Here is a 10,884-nt window from a genome sequence, read left to right as displayed (position 1 = left end):
TGAATGCAGTATTATGCAAATGCAACGATTTCTGCAACAATATTATTATTATAGAAAGTGAAGGAATGTTTCCAGTAAGAAGAACGTTAAAGAGAAAAATATTCAGCTAGTCATGTGATCTCAACGTGTCCCCCCACGAGCTAAACATGATGTGACCAAAACCTTTATCTCAGCAGAGTGATTAGCACAACTCTGAGCAAACGGTCTGCTCCTCACCATGGGTCTTCTCAGGTGCTGCGAGCAAATCACTACGCCCTAGATGCGGTGCTTTGCCTTATGAGAATATAGTTACTATACAGTCAAAAGATGGCTGTGTCTCATATGACCACGCTGTGACTGTACAAATCACAACATATAAATAGGAAAATGTTGGCGTTATGTTCTCACTAATTGGGAGCAGTATGCTAGCCGGAGCCATTTACTTCCAGTCTTTGTGCTAAGCTAGGCTAGCAGTGGGTGCGTCAGACAGAGTGATGGCACGCACGGAAATGAAAAAGTCAGCGTGTTCCTTTAAGAGTGGGGTTAGTGGTAGTGCTTCATTGTTGTTGTTTTTTTCTAATAAAAATAAGATTTTTATCATATGAATAATAGAATTACATGACATAAGGTTGTGAGGAGTAATGTAACTGTAATTGTGCATTTTGTCGAATATTTTTCGCAGGATCATTAGTTTGCTTTTGATCTCTTATGATTTCTTTCTTGAAAAAGTACGCTTGTGCATTTGTTTTTGTTTGATCATGAATTAGCGCATTGAGTACTATTCCATTAAGCTGGTGAACGCTCTCTGCTACAATCCATAAAGTAAGGAGCTCCGTAAAATGCAGACATGCATTTTTTCGTTTGTGAACATTGATCTGCATAACAGCTAAATGATAACTGCGCAGTTGCAATAACAAGTGCATCCTCAGGACCCACCCCGAATGCCATTGTTCCTGCCTTTTGTTCACACAGGACGCGTTATGGGACTGATCCCGGTGATGTTACTAGAACCTCATTCACTTAGCACTTTGGTGCCAGAACATTTCTGTAAAATTGGCTTCTGTTTGAACACAAACATGTCCGATAAATGTTTTGGGATCGCTCCCGTAAAGAGGACCTAGTAACATTCACGGAAAGCCATAGTGAGGACGCGCATGTCCAAGCAACATAAAGTTATGGTTCAGCTCTTTAAAATGAGAGATTTACATGCAGATTAACTTTTGCGACGAGAAATGTCTGAAACTGGACTGAAGCAGAGACAAGGGAGCTTGTCAAATCCACATTGAAGCTAAGGTCATTCACCAGCATACTAGAATGGCGCGCCGCGTGCTCCTTTATAATCTCATCATAAACAACAATGCACACGCGTGGTTTTAGGAGAGCGAAATCACGGATAATAAGCAAACTTCAGACGCTGCGGAGAAAAAAACCTACCAAGTGCAGGACTTTAAACACATCACATGTCTTTGCGGGATCTATACGCTATGTGAAAGCATGCACAGATTCCAGAAAATCCTGGAAGCATTTTCCGTGTATTTTCCGTAATGTCTGTGTAAAGAAGGGCTTAGGTCACCATTCCGGACTCAATCCTGGGATCAGTTTCGTAATGTGATTGCGTTTACATAGTAGACATTTCTTTGACAATTTCTAAAATCAACGCTCTGTATTGAGACATTAAAGGAACAGTATGTAGGATTGTGGCTAAAACTGGTATTGCAATCACAAAACGTGTGGCTAAAACTGGTACTGCAATCACACAACTGGTGGCCAATACACAAAATAACAACATAAACATCAGTTGAGGGCTGCAACTCCACTTTTTTAATAAAACATAGAAGACTTCAGGTTTCAGCCTTGCTGGCAATACAAATTATATGCTAATAGGCTTTGTATAATTTAAAACATCTAATAGGTAACAGACTGGCGTAATCAAGCTATTTACTGTACATGTCTGTGATAATGTATCACCTCACAAAATTGAAAATGAATTTGGATTCATCACATCTGTCTAACACAGGGCATAACTGTCAGAAAATGCTTGATAAATGTCAGAAAACACTCAAATCATGCATTTAAAATAACATGACATGATCCTGACAAGAGCCTAAAAAGCCCACGCAGTGATACATTTGCCACAGAACCGGAATGCCTCTTTAAAAACTCTTACCTTGGGATTTCATCTGACGGAGATAGACACTCAATGGCCCTTAATGACTCGGTGTCTGTCTGCACCTCTTGTGTACAACAGTTTAAAAGCCTCACAGCTCTCACAGGGCACTTCTGTACACATGCATAATTTACTGAATCATCTTTCATTTCGAAGAGGGAAGGAATAGAGCCGTTCGGAGATGCAATCAATTATCATCCGTCTGCATAGGTGTTTTTTCCCATCGAGGATAATCTGTGTTGTGCTGTGAGAGAGGCACTTGCTGGCGATTAAATAAACAGCGGGATGACACAAACTCCCTTTAAAATTAGGAGGATATCAGCTTAGTCGACTTATTGTGATGGTCTGTAAGAACTGTGCCACACAGCCTGAAGTCTCATGTAAGACATAAACCAAGCTTTAAAAAGTGTTTAAGTAGATTTGCGGGACAAAATGCCCTTGCCACTGAGCATACAAATCGGAATTAGATTAACCTCGGAATATAACACCAGGAAACGTATTGTTACGCATGTGTAAAGCCTGAGCCCTGCACATAATGACTCCACTTTAAGCCATATAAACCTGCTGGCTGAATGAGAGAGAAATATATTGTACTAATTAATATCATATTGAAAAAGCTGTTAAATCATAATATTCTCGTGGCTTGGTTTTTTAATAATTCATTTTTATATGTAAGTTCAATTGAATATGCTGTTTAATTTACTTAATTTAGATGCAGACAGATGTAAGAATGCATGCTTTTTTATTTTTCACTGTGAATTATAGATATGTTTTAATAATTGACCGTTTAAAAATGCATAATTTTTTGCTTGTACTGTAGGTTAAAAGATTTTTTTTTAAAACGAGACCATGTATTAGTGCTCAATGCTCATTTGAGAAAAAATTAAGTCTTAGATTTTTAAATACAAGACTATTCATGGTGGTTGTAATTACTATTCATTGTAACACATTATGTCCACTGCGATGGTCTAGAGGTGTAAAATGCCAACCCAGATTTGGTGATACTGAACTCACCTCCTCTCTCGTGGGATTCAGACAGTGAGCTGATGGATGAGGAGGAGGTGCTGTATTTGTTCAGTGAGCAGCAGGAGCCGGAGAAGTCTTGAGCTTGGATCAGTTTCTCTCTCCGAGGGATCTAGCGCAAGAAGAGGAAAGAGTTTTTGTTGAGCTGGTAACCTCAAATGATTCAAGACAGCTTTAATGTCTAATAAAATCTGTTAGTTTTAATAAAAATCAACCCAAGGACATGAAAATGCTAGTGAAGAAACACCTATTTACATTTATATTGAATAATAAATGGTTTATCTTCACCAATTTTAGAATCATGAGAAATTATGTAATAAGTTCTTCTTTTTGTTTAGTGTTGAATTTGTGAGAGGTCATGTCAGAACCAATCAAATTTTTATTGTCCTTTGAAGAAACTGTAACTTTCAGAAACTGAAACTTCCTTTTAAGTAAAAAACCATTGACAGAAAAAGGAAAGCCTGTTTAAAACAGACACTTCCCAAATACATGCCACAACCAGGTTTACACTCACCAGGACATTGACCTACAGTATGCACAGAGGTGTAAAGTATTTGAGTAATTTTACATGATTACTGTACTGAAGTATTATTTTTGGGGATTTTTACTTTACTTGAGTACAATTAAAAATCAATACTTTTACTTAATTACATTTTAAAAGTACTTTATACTCCTTACAATTTTATTTAAGTACTTCTATTTTAGAGATCTATTTTCCCTTGCTCTATCAAACCAATTGAATTGCGCTGATGGCCAGTTTAATTTAAATGTTATTTATTCTGGAGCCTTTGGACCACACTAAGGAATTGGCCAACAGTTTATCTAATGATGAAGATTTTTTCGCTTCTTTGAAACTGACAACACATGAAGTGTGTTTCCGTGTGACACGTTCCCTGCTATTTGCAGCCTCTCTATCAAGACTAATACCTTGTTCACACTGTCAGTCCAAATCTGATTCTAATTTGACAGACTCACTGTCCACATTGTGTATCACAACTGTTCAGATCCGATCTGTGCGTCCTGTAGCCGTTTTCTGGATTATCTGCACTGTTTCCATGGCAATGACGTCTCGCTGGCACGACAATCTGCCTCGACGTCTGACATGTTTTATGTCATGTGACAGCATGATGTAACCGAAAAGCTACACAAATGCCATCAGGGCGGTCAGACTGAAATGGCTTTCCGGAAATGCGATTTGAAAAGGATTTCAAACCACCTCTGGATGTAGCCTGAAACGGATTAGAAAAAAACTGATTTCATGTGTTTTTTAGCCGTTCACATGTTCTAAATGTGATTGGATTCCTATCGGATATGCATTGGACTGACAGTGTGAACAAGGTCTAATACACCTCTTCCTGCATCGGCTGCCTGTGAGAGGCTTGATAGAGCTTAAAATGTAAGTTAAATTTGAGGTTTTACAATTTTGAGTAGCATGTTGCATCTTGAAATTCATTGTCATTGTCACGTATCTCCGCATTTTTCTGTGTCTGTACAACGGACTTTCTTTTCCGTGTCAGTTTCACGTATTGGTTACTCAATTGTTTTTCCTATTTTCTTACCATCTTCGCGTGGGTTTGGTGTTTGAACGACTTTCTGTAACATAAAATGCCATCCAAACCCAACTCCTAACCCTAACGTCAGGCGACAATTGTTTAAAAGTCTGGAAAAAATAGTATAAACAAATAGTTAAAGTGACATCCTAACCCAAACCCACGCAAAAATGGTTTAAAAATAGGAAAAACAACTGAGCAATCAATACTTGAAACTGACATGGAAAAGAAAGTCTGTGGTACAGACGCGGAAAAATGCGGAGATCCATGACAATGACACGGATAAATGAGCAAAAAATTCTGTGACTATGCCACGGAACTTTATGAGATCATGTTGGAAATGAGGTAGTAGTCTTATAGTTTGATAATGAAATCCAATTAAATACAGTTGTAAAGAATTAAACCTTGTATGTGGTTCATTCACTTCATGTTTTTAGAGATTAAAAGCTTAAACATGAATCTCTCATTTTCATTATTCCTGTTACTTTTACTTTTTTAACGTTTTACAATTTTAATGTGGTCATTTTTTACTTTTACTCAAGTATAATTCTGGCCAGATACTTTTACTTTTAATTGAGTAAAATTTACACTCAGTACTTGTACTTTCACTTGAGAAACATTTTTGAGTACTTTTTACACCTCTGAGTATGCATAACATTCCTGCTTTTTTCTGCATATTAACCTGGAATAAGAAAAAGCATTTTAATATAAAAATGTCATACTTTTCTTTTCAATACTCCAAACAACATGGTTGATAACAAACATGCTCATCACTTCATATTTCTAGACTCCACTGCGTCTTTTATCCTGAAGCAATGTTTATCAAATCCTGTCTAGAAAACATGCTGAGATGAGTTCCGGTGTATGGACGGGTATCAAAAGTGAGCGCAGAAATCATTCAATAATGAATCTGTCAGATCTGAATGCAAACTATTAATGAATCATTGCTTTGGCTGCACCACCTTGTTTATTTTTTCTTCCACCTATCCCATATAAATTATTCAATGTGCTTTCTCTCTCTTTTATTTAACATTTAATGTCTTATGATTAATTAACAGACGGGACATTTTTTCCATAGAGGAATCTGCATTGTTATTTCAAAATAAGAGACGTGGAAAGACAAATGAAAATGGCTTTGAGCTGTGTTGTTTTCGATCTTGCCTTCAGATTGAATAATTTAGAAAAGAGGATGAAGAATTGTTTCTCTAGAATGTTCTGTGTTCACATTGTTTTCGAACATGACAGATGTACATGATGAATCTTTAGTGTTTTATTAGGGAAGAGCACGTGGGACAACTTGCAATAGGCCTGCACAGTCACAGAATGTAAACAGTAACTTCAAAATGAGCAGGCAAAAGTGAGCCATCGTCAGCTATTCGGTTACAACTATGTGTACATCTGAACATTTCTTCATCGTTACTAATTTTGTCAGATAAAAATGTGATGGGATACGCAGTATCTGTCCAGATATGTGCGCCAGACGTAACAATTTGAAATGTTTGTGTTATGAATATATTGTTTGTTTTGTGTGTGTGTGTATATGCTTTAAATAGGGGACAAATAGGATAATAACCTATGCATTATGACAAATAGGAAAGAATTCACCTATTTACCTGTCATGGGAGGTAATGCAATATGGCATTCCTCTAATCAATAACTATCTCTAAAAGAAGTTAATACAGAATAACAATATGTTCAAATTGTCATGCACCACACCAAAATTACACCCCAAAATGTAAAGAAGGTGATTGAATTTAATAAAGTGTTAATGAATTTGAAAAAAATACTGTAGTTACTGTTTACTATAACAAGCTATAGTACTTACTAGTACACTGAAGTATATACTAATTACTAGCCGTTGTATACTATAGTATTCTGTATTCACGATACTGAAGTGATTTACTGTAGCCTTTATTTATTATTTACTGTGGTAAGGTTCAAAAACACTATAGTAGCCTATTTAGGGATTTTAATACAGTTAATTACATTTTTTCTTGTAAGATTGTGTCCTATTAACTTACCAGTTTTAGCTTAAAACGCTTTTCATTCCAGTTTTAATCAAGTCAAGCTCGATTTCTTCACATGGTCGACTGTTTTTTTTCCAGGCGACTGACTATCAGTATGTATGACAACACAAATCAACAATTAAAAAATGGCTCTAAAAGTAAAAAATTTTAGACCCCAACTATAGCCATCATCACCTCAATAGTGAAAATTTTTCTATGGTATATCTCACACAGTTCCCACTAGTCATCCGACTCGTCACTGGCGTTTGAGGAGCGTGTCAAACTTGATCGACATGTAAAACACGCCCACAACTACCAATGAATTCTGCACGTGTGTTCGTAGAAGACCAAAAACGAAAGGTATAAATATTTGATTTAAAATTAATATTATGTTTTTCTTTAATACTATACTTTTCAACTTATAAATTATGAAAAACCGATCGACGCGTGATATCAAAGTAACGCGAGAGCGGCACGTCGAAAGCTGTGCTCTCGCGGTACTTTGATGTAATATTCTGATCAGTCTACGCAGCACCGTATGAAGGCGAACACGCCGAACGCGTTTCCTTTGCGAAATAGTAATGTTTGTTATTTATAAACGATTATATTCGTGCCAGATATCATTATCCACGTTTCCCAGTTGCGATTTTATGAGGAACTGCGCGTGTAATTCACAATTATGAGTTGTTTCTCTCATCACCAGAAGATGAACAAAACTGAACAACTGAACCAAAGGTAACTTGTCGACCTCATACACTTCTGCTGTAACAAAATTGCATTGTTGCACTATGAAAATGATAAGTTTAGTAACCCATTTCACGAGTTTCCTTGTGTATGTGCACCTATCCACACAAAAGTCATTATTACGGCGTCTACAGCATGTGCTCCTTATATAAAAGCCTGTCAGTAGAGATAAAGTGATAATGAGCTCTATTCAAATTTCTCAAGGTTTACAAGCCTGCCAATTTACTCTAACAGGCCTGCAGATTAGAGTTGCATTTTAAAAGATGCCCTGCTGTGTTTGCATATGTTTAGAGAACAAGGGGCCTGCTAATTGAAAAATTAAGACGTGGGAATGTTTGTTGAAGTGGACTGTGCCAGATGCCTTGCTCTAATGTGAGTGCTGGGTACTGTAAGTGTGAAGAACATTATAGTCCAGATCCAACTGCAGGAGACAGATTAGGCGGTTTGATCATCAGATTGAAATCATAGAGATCTTAACAGCCTGTGTTATTTCATTGTGGTGTGCTGCAATGTGCAGTAATGATTGTAAGGAATAGGCTGCTCCTTGGTGTGTGTTTTTCATGATGAGGAATGTGGTCAATATTGAATGCCTCATTTGAAGCTAGAATGGGCCAAGAGCTTCAGCAGAAGTATCTAATGTTGTAATGATGTAGTAGTCAATGTGTTGCTTTTCATTTTGAGGAAAATGCAAAGCATGCCATTTTTGAAGGTTTAATGATTACAATCATAAATTGCCAAGCTGTACAGAATGTTATAGTCAGTTATGTATGTATCTGTATTTAATTTTTTTTGCATGTTAAAGACCATCTATCGTCAGATTCACATTTTTACATTGGTGTGTAAGTGTGTATTAGTACATGTTAACGATATGCAAACGTTACAAACACCAATGTAAACAATGAAGCAATCTGTTCTTGGAAAACAATAAACACACGGATTTTAGGCAACCGTTTACTTCCTGGGCCTGTTGACGTGGACAAAACCGACATTACCATAAATCCTCTTGCTTTGACTCACATCCTGTAAGTTAACTCCTGTCAGCATTGCATTGTGAGCGAATCTATCAAACATGGTAAGAAGCGTCATATTTCCGGCCGATGTCAGAGGTATTCAGGCCAATCGCAACATGAAGATGACAAGTTTTGTACTAAATCAATGCGTTCTTGAGCCCTACTGTATTCACTTCCATAGTATTCTTTTATACTACTATGAAAGTGAATGGGGCTCAAGAACGGTTTGGTTACAAACATTTCTCAAAATATCTTCCTTCGTGTTCATCAGAACAAAAAAATTATACAGGTTTGTAACAGGGGGTAAAACAGAGGGAGTAAATGATGACAGAATTTTTGGGTGAACTATCCCTTTAACACAAGTTACGCAAGGCAGAGTGCCAGCAACCTCTTTTTAGCTGTGACTTTTTCAAAATACAGCACTAGCCTAGATTAGTGTTTTTTTTAAACTGGGAGCCGGGGCCCCCAGGGGGGCGCGAGATGGTGCCAGGGGGCCCCAGTTTTATGACATTTTATGAAATACATTAATTTTATCATGAATTCTGTGTAATTAAACCTAAAAAAAAATAAGGCTACTAATTGTATAATTTAATGTTTTTTTTTTATTAAAATGTTGAGTTTTAGAACAGTTTTTTTTTCACAAATTTTCTTTGGGGGGGCCGCGAAGGAATTCACCATACACAAGGGGGGCCACACGCTGAAAAAGTTTGGGAACCACTAGCCTAGATTCCCTTACTGCTTTCATAAAGTTTAACAACACAATACAAATACATAAAAAAAACGTATCAACGCAACATAAAAATTTTAACAGAATATTTGACGTATGTTTTACATTGCTAAGAGTTATACACAGAATCGTTGGGTGCAGCAGTCTTATTGTAAAAAATAATCACACAGCTATTGACCAATCAGAATCAATGTCTGGAATTTACTGTTATATAAAGAAGAATATATAATTGCATACAAGTTTACATACATATACATATTTACATACACCTTTATTTAGAAATTCTGTTATTGTTCTGTTACTTTCTGTAAACAATTCTCACGTGAATTTACTTTTTCAGGGCAGGACTTTATTAAAAACAAACCTTACTTTTCAAAAATCCTCTTCTTTTCCAAAATTTTCAGCATTTTCCAGATTGCAAAGTTTATGTAATTTTTTTTATCGCGACTGTAGCTTCACTTTGCTTTTTTGTTTTAGTTCCTGTCAAAAACAGATAAATTAGCTTTCATTGAAACATATTGTGAATCTAATTGATTATTAATTATAGAGCAATCAGATTCTCTTACTGTGAATTATTTATTAGTTAACCCCTCGCTTATCCTGCAGTAATGAAATATGTTATATTTAACGACAACAACAAATTAATTTACTATGTAGAAAACCTAGCTGATGTACTGTAAATGGACGCCTCATGATTCCTACAGACACAAAGTTCCTGTATTTACATTTTATTGTAATGGATGAGATGAACGAGCAGCTTTGACGGACCTGTACTGTATAGTAAAGGCAATTTTAATAGATTGAGTAAAAGTTTTTTAAAGGCTTAAAAGAGCTGATCTGTGTGAACTACTACAAAAATAATCAGACTAAAGTCAGGACATGTCAGGTTGCTGGTAGAAACAGAGGGAAGGTTTGTATGGAACCGTATTTGATTTGCATGTTAATAATCGAATAGGAGAAAGCTTTTAGCATAAACAACATGAATACAAAAATGTGTTAATTTTTAAACAATGTCATCAGACTTTGGCCTTTGAGCTCTTCTGTATTGTGTGGAGCTGGGGCATAATATTTGGGCAGGTATGTGACCAGGCTATCATGCCAGCTTATTCTAGCCAGAATGACAGAGAAAAATCCCTCCAATGACAGTATCCGATTTTCCAATTAAAATACAGATAAATGACCTCACAATACAGCAAAATATCGCTGAAATATGAGAAAAGGGGCAAATTGGATTTGGTGAAGTTAAACAGTATATGACTAAAATCTATTGGGGATTCTCTCTCAGACAAAGAAAGTGAAGTTTTCCTAAGGCGGTATCTCCACTTGGGAATTCCCAGGGTGATCTAATGGGGGGCTCGGAAAACCCTTCAAGTTATTCAACCTGGTAAATGACTAAATAGATTTTTTTTCTATTAGCTGATTATCTATTCTTGGTACTCCCACATTGGATAAAGGCAGCCCATTTGCCTCTCAGTTTTTTATTTAATTAGATGTCAAAGCCAAAATGATCATCTGTGATGAATATTTTTGAATTATTGATATTCCTGGCAGTATCATCCTGACAGTAAATGGATATTTCAGTAGAATATAGATAGTCCAGTCCGAGGAGCATATGAACCTTTTTGGACACTTGGTCACATTTGTCTTTTTTCAAATTTTCTCTTTTTGAGCAATTTAT

The sequence above is a fragment of the Paramisgurnus dabryanus genome, chromosome 7, assembly GCF_030506205.2.
Source record: "Paramisgurnus dabryanus chromosome 7, PD_genome_1.1, whole genome shotgun sequence".
In the NCBI taxonomy this organism is placed as follows: Eukaryota; Metazoa; Chordata; class Actinopteri; order Cypriniformes; family Cobitidae; genus Paramisgurnus; species Paramisgurnus dabryanus.
The sequence above is the reverse complement of the archived record's forward strand: the minus strand, read 5'-3'. Positions refer to the sequence as shown.